We start from the raw sequence: 18,243 nt of genomic DNA, 5'->3' as shown, positions 1-18,243 counted from the left end.
CTCTCACCGCCCACGAGCTTGATGCTTGCCTACAGGGCTCTGAATGGAACTGCACCCTCCTATATCAATACAATACTACCTAGCTACACTCCTGCATGCTCTCTCAGATCGGCAAATGAAATGAGACAGAAAATTCCTTCTTCACGGGGTCTCCGATTCCAATCAACTCTGTTCTCCGTTGTTGTCCCTGGCTGGTGGAACAATCTGCCCTCCTCCATTCGACTAGCCGAGACTTCCACCACTTTTAAGAAGCAGGTGAAAACCCTTCTTCAAAAAGTATTTCAGACAAATCTAACACTTACACACGCAGATGCGTACACATTGCACAAAACAGAACAAAAATGTATATATACATTATAATTTTTTCTTCGTCTAGCACTTAACAATCTCCGAGCATGCTCTTTTCTGACAAGTTAGGCCTTATCAGGGCTCTTAGTTTTGTAAACTCAAAATTACATTTACAATTACGGCATTTGGCAGACGCCCTTATCCAGAGCGACTTACAATTAAGTTACCATCGATGAAGAGATCAATTCCAGTTCACTAGGACCCCAACTATGAATACATCTATTTTATTCACTCTGTTGTAGATTCTGTACACAAGTTCGATAACAAGAAAATTACAATTTAATCTAAATATTCTTTAAAGAGGAAGGTCTTGAGCTGTCGTTTGAAGGTGCTCAGTGACTGAGCTGTTCTGACCTCGAGGGGAAGTTCATTCCACCACCGAGGGGCCAAGACAGAGAAGAGTCTAGATGAATGTTTTCCTTTTACCTTCAGAGATGGAGGGACCAGGCGAGCAGTACTGGAGGCTCGGAGTATACGAGGTGCAGTGCGAGGTGTAATAAGGGCTGTGAGGTAGGATGGTGCTACTCCATGTTTGGCTTTGTAGGCCAGCATCAGTATGAACCTGATGCGTGCAGCTACTGGGAGCCAGTGGAGTGAATGTAGCAGAGGAGTGGTGTGGGAGAATTTGGGAAGGTTGAAGATTAGTCGTGCTGCTGCATTTTGTATTAGTTGTAGAGGTCGGATGGTACATAGTGGTAGGCCAGCTAGAAGGGAGTTACAGTAATCCAGTCTTGAGATTACTAACGACTGAACCAGTAGTTGGGTGACCTGGGTTGACAGATAAGGGCGGATATGTCTGATATTGTAGAGAAGGAATCTACATGAGCGGGAAAGATTGCTGATGTGAGTTGAGAAGGAGAGTTGGTTGTCTATTGTTACGCCAAGGTTGTGGGCTGTTGCAGAAGGAGAGAGCTGCGAGGTGATGGGCTGACATCCAAGTGTCACGACTACGGACTTACGGGGGAAGGAAGCGCAGAGGTCTGACATACTGGGAAGGGGTTTTTATTTTTAAACAAACAATGAACTCAAAGAAATACAAATAAACAATGGCGCGGTGGCCGAAAACGATTTAACTTAAATAAAGAACTGAAACTAACCCGTAGGCGTGTGGCGATTGCCAGAACTCAAAACACATGAAACTAAACCAGGTCAAGTTCGTGCAGAGAGTCCACGAAAATGCCAGAGACCCAGAAGGGGCAGAAACTTCCGGCATTTATGGGGCGTCAGGATGGGAGTCAGGTGTGGAGCCCAGCTGCAGGCAATCCTGACAGATTCTGTCACGACTACGGACTTACGGGGGAAGGAAGCGCAGAGGTCTGACATACTGGGAAGGGGTTTTTATTATTAAATAAACAATAAACACAAATAAAGACAGGCGCGGTGGCCGAAAATGATTTAACTTAAATAAAGAACTGAAACTAACCCGTAGGCGTGTGGCGATTGCCAGAACTCAAAACACATGAAACTAAACCAGGTCAAGTTCGTGCAGAGTCCACGAAAATGCCAGAGACCCAGAAGGGGCGGAAACTTCCGGCATTTATGGGGCGTCAGGATTGGAGTCAGGTGTGGAGCCCAGCTGCAGGCAATCCTGACACCAAGACAAAATATCGATTAGACATGCAGAGAAATCAAATTGCTGGTGTCTTCCTCCTGTAAGTCGCTTTGGATAAAAGTGTCTGCTAAATAAAGTAAAGTAAAGTGAAGTAAAGAGTGAGAGTCCCACACCGTGGGGTCTTCTGCACAAGATCCTGGCTGGTGCTGGGTGTGGTGGTGGGGCAGGGTTCGATCCATGGTTCCTGCTCTGGCCGATCAAACTCCGCCCTCAGCAGCTCCAGGAAGTCCCGGTAACCCATTCTGTCTGTGTCTCCCCGCTGCCAAAGGGCTACGTCCCAGCCCCAGTCAGATGTGCGAGTATGGTGGTGATCTTCTCACCGTCTGAGAGCAAGAGAAGAGCAGCAAAGTGCACACCACAGGATGTTAAGAAGTGTTTGCATGTACCTGCTGCTCCGGGCACAAGGGTCCGGGCACAATGGGCACTTCCGACAAGGGAACTGGAGATGGTGGTGGGTGTGGGGTGTGGAGGCTGGTTGACATTCGCTGCAGCAGGCGGGGTCGCTGATGCTGTGCTGCTGTTCTGCTGGGGAAAGTCCAGGCAGAGGGTAGGCGTGTCCACGACCGGAGCTGGAGAGGCGGATTCCCCGCGAGGCAGTCCTGGCAGTGCAGTTGCTGGCTGGCAACTTCCATCCCAGCACCGACCACCCACCAACTCGCATCATCGTCGCTCTTGTCATTGTCTGTGTCTTCCCAGTCCACGGGGAGCCTTGCCAGCAGAGCGCAGAGTTCCTGGTCCGACATGACAAAGATCGTGGGGGTCGCATCCTCTGCGCTCGCTGCCCTTGTCAGTTCTTCGCTACTGTCGACGCCCTCGTCCTTGCTTCACCCACTCAACGTCAGACCTTGCCGCTGTCACCCAATCGTGACAGTTGACAAAAACCTTGGACACAACTTTAAAAAGCCAAAGTTTCATTACAATACTAGCAAAAAATAGCATTTGAAAGATCATTGTAATTGAAACAACTAAAGAATGGTTTGTTTATGGCTTTTAGGGCATTTAATGCATTTCTTTAATGCAGTAAACTGTGCTAAAATCCGTTTAGTTCAATACACAAGTACAGTATTGATAAATAATTAACATTATTGGATAGGACATGTTTTACCCCAATACTCAATAATATGTAGTACACACATAGTTTAAAGCTATATTTATACTTAAAACCGTTGCAAAATTGCACTGTATTTTTATGTTTGTATTTGTTACATTGATGTATGTTTCACTGTGTTTAACTTAACAAGTCAAAATGTTTGAAGACAGAAGGTTTGGTTTCACTACAAAGTCCCAGAGGAAACTACAGACAGTGGCTTTTGGCAGTTGTGATGTATAAACTGAAACTGTGGGGTTTCATGGATTAAAGAAGCTCTTGGAGGTCTGTGGTTTTAGGTGGAACTGGTTGGTTGAGACTATTTTGCTGTGACTCTGGGTTCATGGCCCGAAGTCCAGTTAGTAGTAATTGCCACAGGCACAAGATCTACAAAAACACAAAGTCAGTGATACTCCATGGCTTTTACAGGTCTGTAAAAATCTATAGCCTGAGGTGCAAAGGTAGGAGAAGGAGGAGGACACAACTGAACATCAGTGTAAAAATATTCAATATTTGAATCAATATGTTGACCCAGAAATGAACAGACATGAATAAATAAAGCACACTGAGCTCTGGGCTTGTTTTACTTGGTGGTGAATTTTACAGGAGACTGATTTGGTAGTTAGTGAAAACTCTATTTTTTGCTGCTGCCTTTTTTAAACGTTTGAAGAATCTCAAGATCATGAATTTTCTCTCCAATCCCATGGAAACATTTTGGTTTCATAAAATGCACTGTGTACTGTTGGAATCTGTGTGCATGTTTCTTTTAATTTAAGCTTTTATTAGACATGCCGATGTATTTTATAAATGCTATCAGTCTACAATAATTATGAACAGGACCTCAGGAAGCATCAAAATTTCATCAAAACAAATTGTATAAATATAATTTGCTGAATTATTCAGCAGAGATGGGGTCTCTGTGTCAGATTTAGGATTTCTTTCGCCTGAGAGATCACATCGCTTCCTTCTTCTTGGCAAGAGCTCATACATAGCTTTTGGGTTGTATCAGGCAGGGCAGCGATAGTGAATTTCAACTGGAGCATTATCTTGTAGTCAGTCAGTCAAGGAGAAGATGGCTCTTTTTTATTTGAAGTTAAATCACTGGAGCAGAAATGGGCAGGAGAAAGAAAACGAAGGACAGTATGGAAAGTATGGGAGAGATGGACAGCTGAATACGTGGTGAAGTGACAGGTGGGGAGTGTAGCTGTGGTCCGCAAGGGTCAGACTCTATTCGATTTCCTGATGGGAGAGGGTCTCCTTTAGCCCTGGGGTCTGCTACCCCCGACCTCTGTCCAAATGCTGCCATCCACCAGAATGTTTCGCCACTCAAGTCACAGATGGTCAGAAATTTAAACTATATTGGTTCATACCCAAAAATGAATGCATATTAGATTTAAAATGGCAAAGTAGTTAACAGACAGACAAACTGAAACTTAAAATAACAGAGAATACAAAAGGCTTTAATGCAATGTAAATTTTAGGGATAAAAGGGACAGTTTGAAATGGGTGAGTGGTATGTGACATCGCTGAGAACACATCACAAGTATGTGATGAAATGAAATATATTTGTAAGAATATACAGGATAGGACAAGAAAACAATCTTTATGCTTGCATTCCACATAAACAATAGTGTCAGTTTCCCAAAAGCTGATGCCATTTGAATTCATTCTGGGTGAGGCTAGATGCAGAGCGGTTAACATTAACTCCTGAAATTTGTTATAAAGTCTTGTCACTGCACATTTTGCATGTTGCAGTGTGGTTACTTGCCCAGTGCAGTGATTGACAGGTGATCACGCAAGTATACAAGTATACTCATCAGCGTGTGGCCGACTCTCATGAAAGACTGTATCACACTAACCACAAGTGACAGGAACCCAATCTAAATAAAAATGAGTAGATTAAAGTGCCCCACACTGACATTGGGAATGCTTCCTTGTTCAGGAGGGGGTCTGGAGACACAATTTCTAGCAAAGTCGAGATGGAGTATTAGTCACAGGAATCTCTGCGGAAATAAACGGATGGGTCGTCCTTCGCCCAGGCGCCAGCTCCTGCCGACCGGGATGGGTGCCATCCATCTTTAGTCCTAGGACATGCCAAGCGCAGTGGGCACCATGAGCACAGGGGCATCTCCGATTGTCCGGGCCATGTCTGGGGGTCTTTAGTGTCAGCTCCTAGAACTCCACAACAAGAAGGTCCAGATGGCGTAATGCCCTCACACCCGCACACAGCCCTGCCAAACGCAGTCTGTGCACCACAGTGATGTCCAGGCATGCCAGCTGTCAGACAGGCACAGGTCCCAGCACAGAAGCAACCGACTGCAAGGCCGCCATTGCCTTATCACCAAGCCACAAGGAGCCTGGAAATGTAGGTCATTCTGCTTCAGTTTAAAAAAAATTCCTTCTCAAAGGCGCGTAATGGTTACATGATTCCCACTTCAAAATGAATTCTGATTTCAATTTCAAATTCAAAAGAAGGGCTCCAAAAGCAATTGTTTAAAAATGTATGAGTGGTATTTCAGAATGACCAGCAGAAAGTGGAATGAAGCTTAAATGAAGGACAGAGAATGGAATAATGTTGTGTATGTGGCTGTTTATGTATGTGTGGGTATTTATCTATGTGTTTGTGTCACAAGGGCAAGTGGAGACAAACGATGGCAAATTGGAGTGAAAGCTCCCCGCTGTTTGTTCACCATGCCAACAGGAATCAAAGGAGAGGCACACACACACACACACACACACACACAAACAAACTATTTTTGCTCAGACACTGAAAAATTTACACATTCACACCAAATAGTTCTCTTATACACATATGCCTGCACACACAGATGCTCATGCAGCAAACACACAGAATCAAGCCATCGTACAACACAGTTTGGGGGACACACTAGAATCTGATGATCATAAAAGGTCTGCTGTCATCACAGAGAAAAGCAACAACTTCTGTTTTCATCATATATGGCGGTCCCATTTAATGAAATTCACTTTTATCAACTGTGTAGTTAAGGGATGAAGGAGTGGCTGCTTCATCACATTTGTTTAACAACTGGCCTAGGGCTTTCTGGCACATACATTACGAATGCTAATCTGCTGGCCTGATTTAGCCAATCCACTGTATGCTATTGAGAGTGCAAAACAAAATGGCCTGAAGTACTAGATCCATTTGCATTTCATCCAAATTTAAGTGGGTGAAGCCCGGCTCCACATTCGGAGCATAAGGGATGTGTCACTCTTTTGTGTCTGACTAGGCTAAGCGCGGTGCTGCTGTAAGTGAGCCAATCTCTTGGACGACAGGCAGAAGCAAACTGGCCTTCCTTTGTACTAATTGCAATGCACAGAAACCTGGATTAACCCAACCCTGCACCCATTCCCACAGAGTGAAAACACACTCCAGCAGGGCTGTGATGGCTGGTGTTCAATGCTTCGGTTTTTCCCCAGATGCCCTCAACTTCATGCTCTAAACAGGATTTGTCAGCCACCAGGTCTTAATAATCTTACTCCAGATATTCCTTCTCTATTTTCATGTTAACTAGCAACTAGCATAATTTAGTCTAACTTGAAAAAAGTTGTTTAAAAATAACATCAGCACTGGGAATGTGTCATATTTATATTCTGTTTGTTAGAAACGTATACTGTCAGAAAGGTGGTTAGAGCAAAATTAAATATCAAAATCAATCTAGTCCCATTTAAAATGAAGCTGGAATTTGCAGTGATGGAAGCAACCACCCATCACCCAACCTGCATCGACCAACATCCCAGCAATAAATGTGACATTGCTGCCACTGCAAGAAGAAATCAATAGCTGGATCAAAGCAACACGGCAATTAGCCACAATCAAAACCTATAACTGCCCCACTGAAAGGACCACTGTGGACCACAGGAGACTAGAATGTTTTGCTGTGTTTTTGAGACCGAGCTCTCTGGTGACCTATACAAAGTACCTCATGTAAATGCTGGCTTTATGTTTTGTGTTAATAAGTTAATTCCCATTCTGATCTATTTAAAATAATACTAAAGTTAAAGATAGATGATGGTTGATCAGTGCAGGTCATATTTGGCCAAGAAACATGATCTTGTATAATGCAATTTGCACAGTTTGCTTACATTTATTAATTGTAAAATAATATAATGTTTGAATTGTTATGCCTTTGTAATGTTATTAGGCAAAATATTCACCAAGACCACTGTCCCAGACCCTACTGGTATTAACCAGCAGTTCATCTCAACATGAACATTTTAGCAGAGGCATCTCTGCACATGAACCTAATGACTCTCAGGCTCTTAATGACACTGGAATGCAATCCAATTCAATTCGAGTTCCAATCCCCTCTGAGGCCACAGAGGAAGGAAGGCACATTTGTCCTGAGTGAGGCCAGTAGAGGTAAGTACACTGGACTTGCTTGATTGCGTTTTCTAAATCAGTGTTTGGCAGATTTCTTTACCATGCACAGAAGAACAAAATGATCCCTGGACAACAACCAACACAATACAGAGACTAATAGACCAATACAGCATAAATAAATTAAACTATTGATTAATCATTAGGGGCAGTGGTGGCATAGGAGTTAAGGAAGCGACCCCGTAATCAGAAGGTTGCCGGTTGAAATCCCTGTCCACCAAGGTGCCACTGAGGTGCCACTGAGCAAGGCACTGGCCCCATACACTGCTCCCCAGGCACCTGTCATGGCTGCCCATTGCTAACCAAAGGTGATGGGTTAAAAGCACTGTATGCTGACTTCACTTTCGCTTTACTTTCATAAGAGAAACAAATAAAGCATTGTTTTTTATTCTCACTCAGTATTAACGCCAATTGCTTTCATAGGTAGGATGAGGCTGACTCCACTTACGTGACCAAAAACATCCACAATGATAATCCAAATGTAAAAAGGCTTAAAAATAACTACTTCTGATTGTCCCTCATGCTTCTGAAAAATCTAAAACAAGTCACTTTGTACCCAAACCTATGCTCATGATAAAATTTGTCCCACTGTATAGCAGCATGTGTTGATTTAGCCAAGGCCCCCTCACGCAGGCACACCTCAGGGAGCCCAAAGTAAATTCAGGCTGCTGTGAGGAGAATATGCTTCATAGTCTCTGTACCATTCTATACCATAATCTGAGGGGTTATTTAGTGATAAACAAGGTGAAAAAGGTCAGACTATTACAGCCAGCGAGCTTGTGGAAGACAGCCTTTGTCATGTTTGTTAAGCCCAAACCAAGTGTATCATTTTTGAAAGTGAAAGTGAAGTGATTGTCACACGTGATACACAGCAGCACAGCACACAGTGCACATAGTGAAATTTGTCCTCTGCATTTAACCCATCACCCTGAGTGAGCAGTGGACAGCCATGACAAGCGCGCGGGGAGCAGTGTGTGGGGACAGTGCTTTGCTCAGTGGCACCTCAGTGGTACCTTGGCAGATCGGGATTCGAACCAGCAACTTTCTGATTACGGGGCCGCTTCCTTAACCACTAGGCCACCACTGCCCCGGCCACCACTGCCCCATAATTTTAGATAATAAGAGAAGTGTTAGAAAAATGTTTGAGAAGTGTTAGTAGGTTACCATTTGCTGGTGACTCCATGTTGAGCCTTGTTTCCGGGAGGTATCTCCAGGGTTTTCTGCAGGTGGAGTGATGGATGCTAAGCTCATTAGTCAAAGCAGGTGGAACATTCAGATGTTACTCTTGACCTCGCAGGCAGCAATGTTGATTGAAATAAAGGAGCCTAAAAGAAATCTTTCAAAGATGATTGATAAGAAGTGTGTCTTTTGGACTCATAACAGTCAGCTGTAAAGCTCACCTCTACTATTATATAACCTTTGACACTCTTCAGTCTGACAGGTTTGGCTTGTCGATAACTCATACACCCCTGAGCCACTGCATGCTCATTTAGTCTGAACCATTGACCCACACCTACAAAAACAAGGTATTTAGCCTTAGAGACTCGGCTGTCACTCACAATTCAATATGAACACATCTACGGCTCTGTAGGGGACTCACAGATCCACTGACAGATGGAATCAGGCCTGCTAAAATGGGTGCGCTCAGGTAATAGCATCTCTGCTATGTCCACTTTGGTCAAAGAAGCTGTCTGTTTTGCTCTATGAATTTTCTTTTCGTGTTTCTTTTTAGGGTAAACTAAGCTTTCACTCTTGCTCTTCACAGATGACAGCTTTTTAACTGTTGTGTTTATACACTGATCAGCCATAACATTAGCACCACTGACAAGTGAACTGAGTCATTGGCTTGTTACAAATGTGCATGTTTCTAACTCTTGACTACCCTAAATTTTTTTTTTTGTTTCAGCCTGAAGTACCCTCTTAAATAGTGTTATTTTTTTACAGGCCTAACAATGAAGGTGCAGGTTGTAGGCAGTGGGTTAGGCCAAGGAAGGAAAATCAGTGAACTGGTGACAGGGTCATGAATAGTCATGACTCACTGATGCAATTGTCTGATCTATTATATGCGCTATTCTAGCTCAATTTGCTTAAAAGCTAACACTGGTTCCAGTATAAATGGTGTCCGAATGCATTGCAGTTTATTGCACATGGGGTTGACCCATATCCAATGACAAAAGAACCCTGAAAGATTACATGAGCAACAGAACTGGACCACAAAGCAGTGGAAGAAGGTGGCACAAATTCCCACAACAATAAGGCGGAACAGGGAAATGAGCGTGTGGTAGTAGCCTAGTGGGTAACACACTCGCCTATGAACCAGAAGACCCAGGTTCAAATCCCCATTACTACCATTGTGTCCCTGAGCAAGACACTTAACACTGAGTTGTAAGTCACATCTGATAAATGCTGTAATTGTAAATTGTAATTGGTAAATAACCCCAATGCAGAGAGGCGCATGGAGTTAGGTGAATTTCCACCGCTTTGATCTACAAACATAAGTGATATGAGTCGCAACATCCACGAATGTTGATGTTCATGTGAAAAGACAAGAAGGTACATGAACAATCAGACAGTGGCGGATCCAGAGCCGGCGGGTGAAGAGGTGAGCTGAATGACGTGGAACATAGGGTGAGCGCGGAGGGTGGGTGGAAGTTGGTAGGTGATGGAGTTGAGCTGGCTGAGGATCCAGAAAGGCCCGATGAAACGAGGGGACAGATTGTGTGATCTGATTCGAGGGTGAAGGTCTTGAGTGGAGAGCCTCACGTGCTGGTCCACTCCAAAGTGCAGTCGCCAAGGATGACGATGGTCGATCTGGGCAAAGGTGCGACGGGTTGACGTGTGGATCAGCTGGCGGGCTGACAGGGGCCCCCCTGCGTGCACCTGGTGAGCAAAGATGGCCGGTTGGTACCCATAGCAGGTCTCGATAGAAACTGGGGTCCCCGGTCGAAGACTATGTCCTAAGGAAATCCATGAAGGCAAACAACATGCTGAAGGATCAGGTCAGCAGTCGTGACAGATGATGGGAGACCGGGCAGGATAAACAAGTTGGCCAGCTTTGAGAAGCGATCCACTATGCTCAGGATGGTGTTAAGGCATCTGCCTCCGGGAGTCTGGTGACAAAATCTACGGCGAGGTTGGTCCAGGGACGGTGAAAGGGTTCGGAAGAGGATGTAGGGGACCGATGACTGGAGAGGTAGGTGTCTTTGCCCAGGCACACACGTCGCAGGCATTGATGTAGACCCTGGCCAACGACGGCCACCACAACACCCTGCGATTGAAGGAGGTGATCCGTTGCCGTCCTGGGTGGCCGGAGAGAGCAAAGGAGTGGCCTTGTACAGGTGCCTTATGGGTGTGTTGGATGGGCAACCTGGACCTGGAGATGGCATACAATGCGGCTGGCAGGGAGGATAGGTGCAGGATCAGACGGACTGGAGTCAGGGGCATGTTGTTGGAAGAGGGCATCAGCTTCGGTGTTTTGGGAGTCAGGTCAGTAGGACAGGGTAAAGATGAACTGTTCAAAGAAAATGGCCCACCTCGCCTGACGGGGATTTAATTGCTTGGACTGGTGATGAGGTTTTGATGATTGGTCCAGACCAGAAAGGGGGTGTTGCAGCTCTGAGACCAGTGCAGCCACTCCTCGAGTGCCTACTTGGTTGCCAGCAGTTCACAGTCCCCCACCCCATACCGCTGCTGCATCAGATTGAATTTACGTGAAGAAGCAGCACAGGCGCAGTTTCTAATTCAGACCGTGTTGTGCTGGGGAGAGAAAGAGACTGAACAGACTGATCCAGAGGTCCAGCTCTGTACTAGGAGGCCCGCTGGACTCAGTGGAGGGGGTGCACTTAAGAGAAAGTGGAGAGGGTGTATTGGATGTGTGTGTTTATTTTTGTATGTTTGTGTGATCAGCTGTTGTACAGCCTGACAACAATTGGCAGGAAAGACCGTCTAAATCTCTCTGTCCCACATTGTGATTGCCGCAGCCTGCCACTGAAGGTGCTGCTCAGTACTGTCAGGGTCTCCTGCATGGGCTGGGAGATGTTGTCCAGCAGGGATGATAGCTAAGCCACCATTCTCATGTCACTCATTACCTCCATTGAATCCAGAGGGCATCCTAGAACAGAGCTGGACCTCCGGATCAGCCTGTTCAGTCTCTTTCTGTCCCCAGCACACCACAACATAAGAGAGGGAGCAATGTAGTAGGTGAATGACGACATCATCCACTCCAGTGCCAGGCTGGTAGGCAAAGTGAAGTGGGTCCAGTGATGAACCGAAGCTGAGCCTGTACCAGCCGCTCTAGGGTCTTCATCAGGTGACATGTCAGAGCCTTTGGCACTGCTCCCACACAAGAGGTTTTCCAGAGCTCTGGAACTCACCCCAGCCTCAGGTTGAAAATATGCTCCATCACCACACACAGTTGATCTGTGCAGGATCTAATGACCCTTGATCTGATGCCATCTGATGTCATCTCCCTGATCAGTCCTTTTAGCTCCTTTTGCATCATTTTCAGATCATCCTTGTCTCTGGATTAAAAGGTCCTCCCCTTCTGCTTGAGGATGGCTTTTGTTTCTGGTGTAATCTGGTGTAATCCAGGGTTTGTTATCGATCACACTATTCTCCTTGCCAGGTTAGAGAATTTTATTGAGATTAAGGGTTGAATGGTTCAGATCATATCTGACCAACAGATATCAGTTTGTGGATATCAATGGTGTTTTGTCTTCACATAGTAAAGTAGAGTTTGGTGTTCCACAAGGTTCTGTCCTAGGTCCGTTTTTTTCCCTATACATATTACCTTTAGGTGACACAGTATTAGCTTTCATTGCTACGCTGACGACACACAGCTGTATCTGTCAGCAATGCCAGATCAAAGGCAGCAGCTGAAAATAGAGAATTGTCTGAAGGACATTAGACAGTGGATGCTCACCAACTTTCTCCTGTTAAACCCTGACAAGACAGAAGCTCTTGTACTTGGGTCTCAAGCTGCCAGACATAAGCTGGTTGACTACATCATAACCCTGGATAGCCTTTCTATTTCACCAAGTATTGAAGTAAAGGATATAGGTGTCATCATTGATGCAGGGCTCTTATTCAATTCGCACGATAATGTCACTAGAGGGTCACCAGAGGGTCACCACAGCTACCACCATCGTTACAACTACAGCTTCAGGGATCTTCAAGTGGACCAGTAGCATCATTATGGACACGTAATCTAGACCATGACACTGAACTACATTCTGGACTTCTCCAACCCTACAACTGTAGGACTTATTATTATATTTTAATCATCACCAGCCCTGCACTGACACCATTTGCACGCTCACTCTACCCTGGAAGGGGGTCCCTCTCTGTATCACTCCTTCCCAAGGTTTCTTCCTTTCTTTTTTTCCCACTCCTAGAGTTTTTCCTTGTGTGCAGAAGGGTCAAGTGTGGGGGGTGTTGTAAGAATGGACATCGCGGGAGCCTGCTTTGTCTTGCATAACAGATGTCTGCAGGGGGAAGTGTAACATTCCTGTGTCGACGGTTGTGGGTGAAGATTCGACACCCCGGTTTTTACATGTCTTTTGTCCGACGTCAACGTGCGAAGTATCAGCCGTCAGGACCGCCCACCCTCTTTGTCTTCACCAAATGGGAGGCACTGGGGGCGTGACATCAGAAACAACAGGTTCTGATTGGTCAGTGACAACTTCCTGTAGGCCAGTGACAACTTCCTGTAGGCCAGTGACAACTTCCTGTAGGCCAGTGACAACTTCCTGTAGGCCAGGGGTATAAATGTCTGCACACATGTGGAAAAGGGGGCTCTGAGCTATCTTGCTCAGGGGGGTTTTTTTCCCTCAGAAGCCGGAAGGCTTCTGGGACTTTTATCTTCCCTTCTCTTTCTCTTCTCCCTCTTTACTCTTTCTTCTCATGTTTACTTTCTCTATAACCTTGGTACCTTTTTACATTCAATATTCACATGTAACCACAATAATTATTTACCGGTGTTAATAAATTAGAAACTGTCCATTTTTAACCTCTATTGTGCCATGCCTCTTTCTGCCAGGTAACATCAAATTGGAGTGGTTGAATACAGTGCTTTGTGTGGAGGGAGAAAGAGTTTTTTTCTACACGCTCTATTCTCTTCTCCACGCCACATGGTCTTCATGTGGTCTTTTTTACAGTGTCAACTGTAGGGCTTGTCAAAGCCCATTGAGACATACTGTGTGTGATTTTGGGCTATGTAAGAAGTAAATAATGTTGTTGATGTTGTTGTTGTAGAAGCACCACATAGTCCTAATGGGTACAGCGTTACCCACACAGAAATGTATTTAGTCCATGATGCAGGTGCCAAGGCTGTCGATTTCCTCCTCATGGTCATCAAAAGCACAACCCCACACAGTAGTTTCAAAACATCCTTTAGAGCCTCCTCGCTCTTCTCCAACCATCTCTGTACTGTGCAGGTGACTGGTGGCTCCCTGCCTACCAAGGGCTCGTACACATGGACAAGGTGCACCAGGTTGTGATCTGATCTTCCCAGGGGAGAGAGGGGTGATGAACAGTATGCCTCTTTTGTGTAGGCATAGAGTAAGTTCTATTTTTTACTGTCTCTGCCGGGGGCATGTGAAATACTGGATGAAGGTGTGTAGAGTGGAGTTTAGTGATGGATGATTAAAATCCCACAATATTAAAAAGAGGGCTCTTGGGGACTGAGTCTGTAGTCTGCTGACCCTCTGTCATTCTCATGGAATTCTCAGGTTATCTCCTTTGGATGGAGCTGGCCCATATTCTGCAGGTTTCCTCTGCCACAGGACACAGCCCTTTTGAGGTCTTACAGGGACAGTCCCCCTGGACTGTGTCTTGCTCAGGGACACAATGATATGTGTATTTGGGATTTGAACCTGGGTCTTCTGGTTACCCACTAGGCTACTACCAACTACAGAGAACAGTGAGGTTGGCCCTCGTCGCATCCAATCGCCGGATGTCAGCCCAATATGACCGACGATACCAATGCCAACTTTGCTTCCGGAACAAAGAGTGTTGCTGTCCACTCAAGATCTTGAGTCACACAAACTGTCCCCTTGGTACATCGGGCCATTCCGAATCTTCAGCCAGCTGCATCCAATCACACCCGGGTTTCAAGTTTCTCCCAACACACACTCACACATTCTGGTCCCATGCTAGGACCGTGAAAACCAAATTATCGTTTTATTGTTTGGCCGAATTATCTTATCATTTTAAAAAGAGTTCTGAAAAACATAAATCCAAAATAGCACTAAACATTTTTATTAAACTTTTCTGTGGTTTGATGTGCAAACTATGTTCAGACCACCCCATAAAACATTTTTAAGCACAGTTGGCAACAAAAGTACAAAACTCTGAATTTGTATGGTCCAACTTAAACATTACAATAAAAAAGACAAAATAAAGCCAAAATCAAAGTATGCAATTCTTGAGATGATTCTGTAGCTTAGTTGGAGTCTACCTGTGGAGAAAACACTTGATTTTACATGGTCAAAGGAATAATCTGTAGACCTCAGAGACAGGATTATCTCAAGGCACAAATCTGGGCACTGAGTGTTGATCCAGGAATCCGCATGGTGGCAGGGGAAGCTCTGATTTTATAATGGCTGTAGTACAGAGAGGAGTGACATCGGCAACAGAGAAGTCCAGTCAGCCAGAGACTTGGCATTGATGGCGGAAGAGGGTGGGCGAATGGTCGACAACATTGTGTTCCAAACAACCGACAGGCAAGGGCAATTATAAAAAGTTTAGTCAAGCAAAAAGGGTCAGCATGAGGCAAAATACAAGACAGCAAGAGAAAAATTGAGCAGCAACAATGGAGTAGAGTCATGATGAGGAGCGTGTGAGGAGGCAAGATGGCAGCCAGGTGTTTATAGCTGATGCCAACCTCTGGCACATCTGCTCCTGGGTGATCGGGCTGTGGCACAGGAACCGTGACAGTTTAAAATATCTCAAAAGTAAGGTTAATTACTGTGTCTGTAAGCTGCGACGTCCCATCTTACATGTCTCAGAGAGGTTTTGTGTGTGTGAATGCATGGAGCCGACTGGGTGAGACTTGTAGACAAGAAGGTAGGTGACCTGAATGTAGCTCTGGAGCACAGCAGTATGTCCTACAACATTGCAGGGAAATAGAGACAGAAAGATGCATCTTCCTATAAATTCTAGAACATCATAAAAAAATGAACATACCAAGTGTTATGTCCTGGTATATTGGGGTGTGTTTCTGTTCTGTGTTTTGTGTTGTTTGCAGGTGCCTGGTGATTTGTAAATTGAGCCCACCTGTACCTGCTGTGGGACAGACAGAATAAAAGGAGCCTCAGTCTCCTTTTTCAGGGCTGCGCTTGCCGTGCCATCCACCCACCCGCCTTCCTACCCTTTCCCTTTGACATCACTTCCGGTTTCCCCTGTGCTTCCCCTAGGAGGCGACACAACTTGTTGTGTCGGCCTGCTTCGGTGTTTGTCTGTTTTTCTCTGTTTTCCTGTTTTGTTTGCTGTTATTCGTTGTAATTCGTTTTGTATGTATTTCTCCTTTATTTATATATTTAGTCGTTAATAAAATACTTGTTAAAATTATCCGTTTCGTCATAGTAGGGTTACATTTGTTTCTTTTGTTACGGGCCGGAGCCCCTAGACCGGTTCGTAACACCAAGAGAAGATTAATATAAAAACAAGTACATAGGCAAGTTAGCATAAGGGCCTTTATAGCCTTTATAGGTTATAGTCACGATGACACAAAATACATTGCTGTAAGTGCTACATATCCAATGTGTAAATAAAGCTTGCTTAATAAAGCACAGTACTGGATTCGTTTAAGTATACCAGGGCTTTTTGGCATTCCATATTTCAAGAACCTTTTGATGTTGAAAATTTGTTAAAATGTATGGGTGCAAAAAAAATTTAGGTATACCAACATTTTTTAACCTAATGATGTTATCATTGTGATATCAGAATCAGGAAATTCATGCAAAGTGAGTGTGTGCTTCACTGTAAAAGTGTATAGACTTATTTCTCACTTTACAAAGTAGTTCACATTGACTGCCATTTTTTATTTTTTTTTTGTACAGTAGATTCAAACATGAAGGGTATATTAACAGCAATAGAAGAGTCAAAGGCCTTTTCACAATGGAAATTGGCCAATTTTTAGTTGGGTTGGACAGGGAGAGTGCAGTGCACAGGGAGTGAGCAAGAAGCTCTACAGAACAGAAGACAGATATGTGGACACAAAATGTGCCGAGGAATACAAATGCAACTGTAAGACCTGGGTGCATCTGAAGGGGTTAACAGTGCAGCGATAAAACAACTCCCTGCACTGGAGCATAGTAAATCTGCCCAGCTTCCAGCGGAACAGGCCAGTAAAAGAAGGGGGAGATTTGGGGTTGTGGGGTGCCACATTCATGACACAGTATGGCGTCCATCAAACTCTGTCTGCCTGTGATATTAAAACCAGAAGCTTACACTGTGCTGCTTCATCAGGGAATGATGTGTGTTGTTTTTTGTGCCATTCATGCTGAATAAATAATGTTTCTTCATGGCTTTTAATTATTTTCTATTAAGCATGAGATCCCTGGAGAACATGACCTGTGGCTCCACTCGGTCTGAAATGCTTTACAGGATACCATTCTTCATTTTTTATTTATCTGTCTACTACACTGTTTAATGCACTTTGCTTTGTTCCCTTTATGATGAACTTTATTTGAAATATTTCCTGTCCTTTTTCACATTCCACCTCTTCATAGGTACCATGCATCCGGAAAGTATTCAGAGCGCATCACTTTTTCCAGATATCGTTATGTTACTGCCTTATTCTAAAATTGATTGAATATGTTTTCTTCACAAACTACACACAACACCCCATAATGACAATGTGAAAAAAATACTTGAAGTTTTAGAAAATGTATTCAAAATAAAAAATCTGAGAAAGCACAGCCCAAATTCACAGTCCAAAAATGTTTTTTCTGCAGTTTAAATAATTAATTTCCACCAGTGGAAAAACAGATGATTGGACATGATTTGGAAAGACACACACATGTCTATGTAAGGTCCCACATTTTACAGTTCAAGTCATAGCTCAAACCAAGCATGAAATCAAAGGAATTGTCTGTAGACCTGCGAGACAGGATTGTCTTGAGGCACAAATATGGTGAAGGTTACAGAAAAAATATGCTACTTTGAAGGTCCAATTGAGCACATTGGCCTCCATCATCCATGGAATGTGGAAGAAGTTCAAAACCACCAAGACTCTTCCTAGAGCTGGCCTGCCAAAGCTAGGCAATCAAGGGAGAAGGTCAGAGAGGTGATCAAGAACCTGATGGTCACTCTGTCAGAGCTGTGGAGAGAAATTAACCTTCTAGAAGGACAACCATTTATGCAGCAATCCACAAACCAGGCTTTTGTAGTAGAGTGGCCAGACTGAAGCATATAGCAGCCCACCTGGAGTCTGCCAAAAAGGACCTGAAGGACTCTCAGACCATGAGAAACACAATTCTCTAGTGTTTGATGTGATTGCCAGGTGTCACATTTGGTGGAAACCAGGCACCGCTCATAACCAGGCAAATATCATCCCTATCGTGACGTATGGTGGTGGCAGCATCAAGCTGTAGAGATGTTTTTCAGCTGCAGGAAAAGGAAAAGATGAATGCAGCAATGTACAGAGACATCATGGATGAAAAGAGTGCTCCAAAGCACTCTTGAACTCAGACAGGGTTAGGGTCCGGTAGCGACGGTTCATCTTTCATCAGGACAATGATGGCAAGTGTGGCAAGCTTGTGGCATCATATTTAAAAAGGCTGTAATTGCTGCTAA

This window comes from Denticeps clupeoides, chromosome 13, assembly GCF_900700375.1.
Source record: "Denticeps clupeoides chromosome 13, fDenClu1.1, whole genome shotgun sequence".
Lineage (NCBI taxonomy): Eukaryota > Metazoa > Chordata > Actinopteri > Clupeiformes > Denticipitidae > Denticeps > Denticeps clupeoides.
This window is presented reverse-complemented; position numbering follows the sequence as displayed.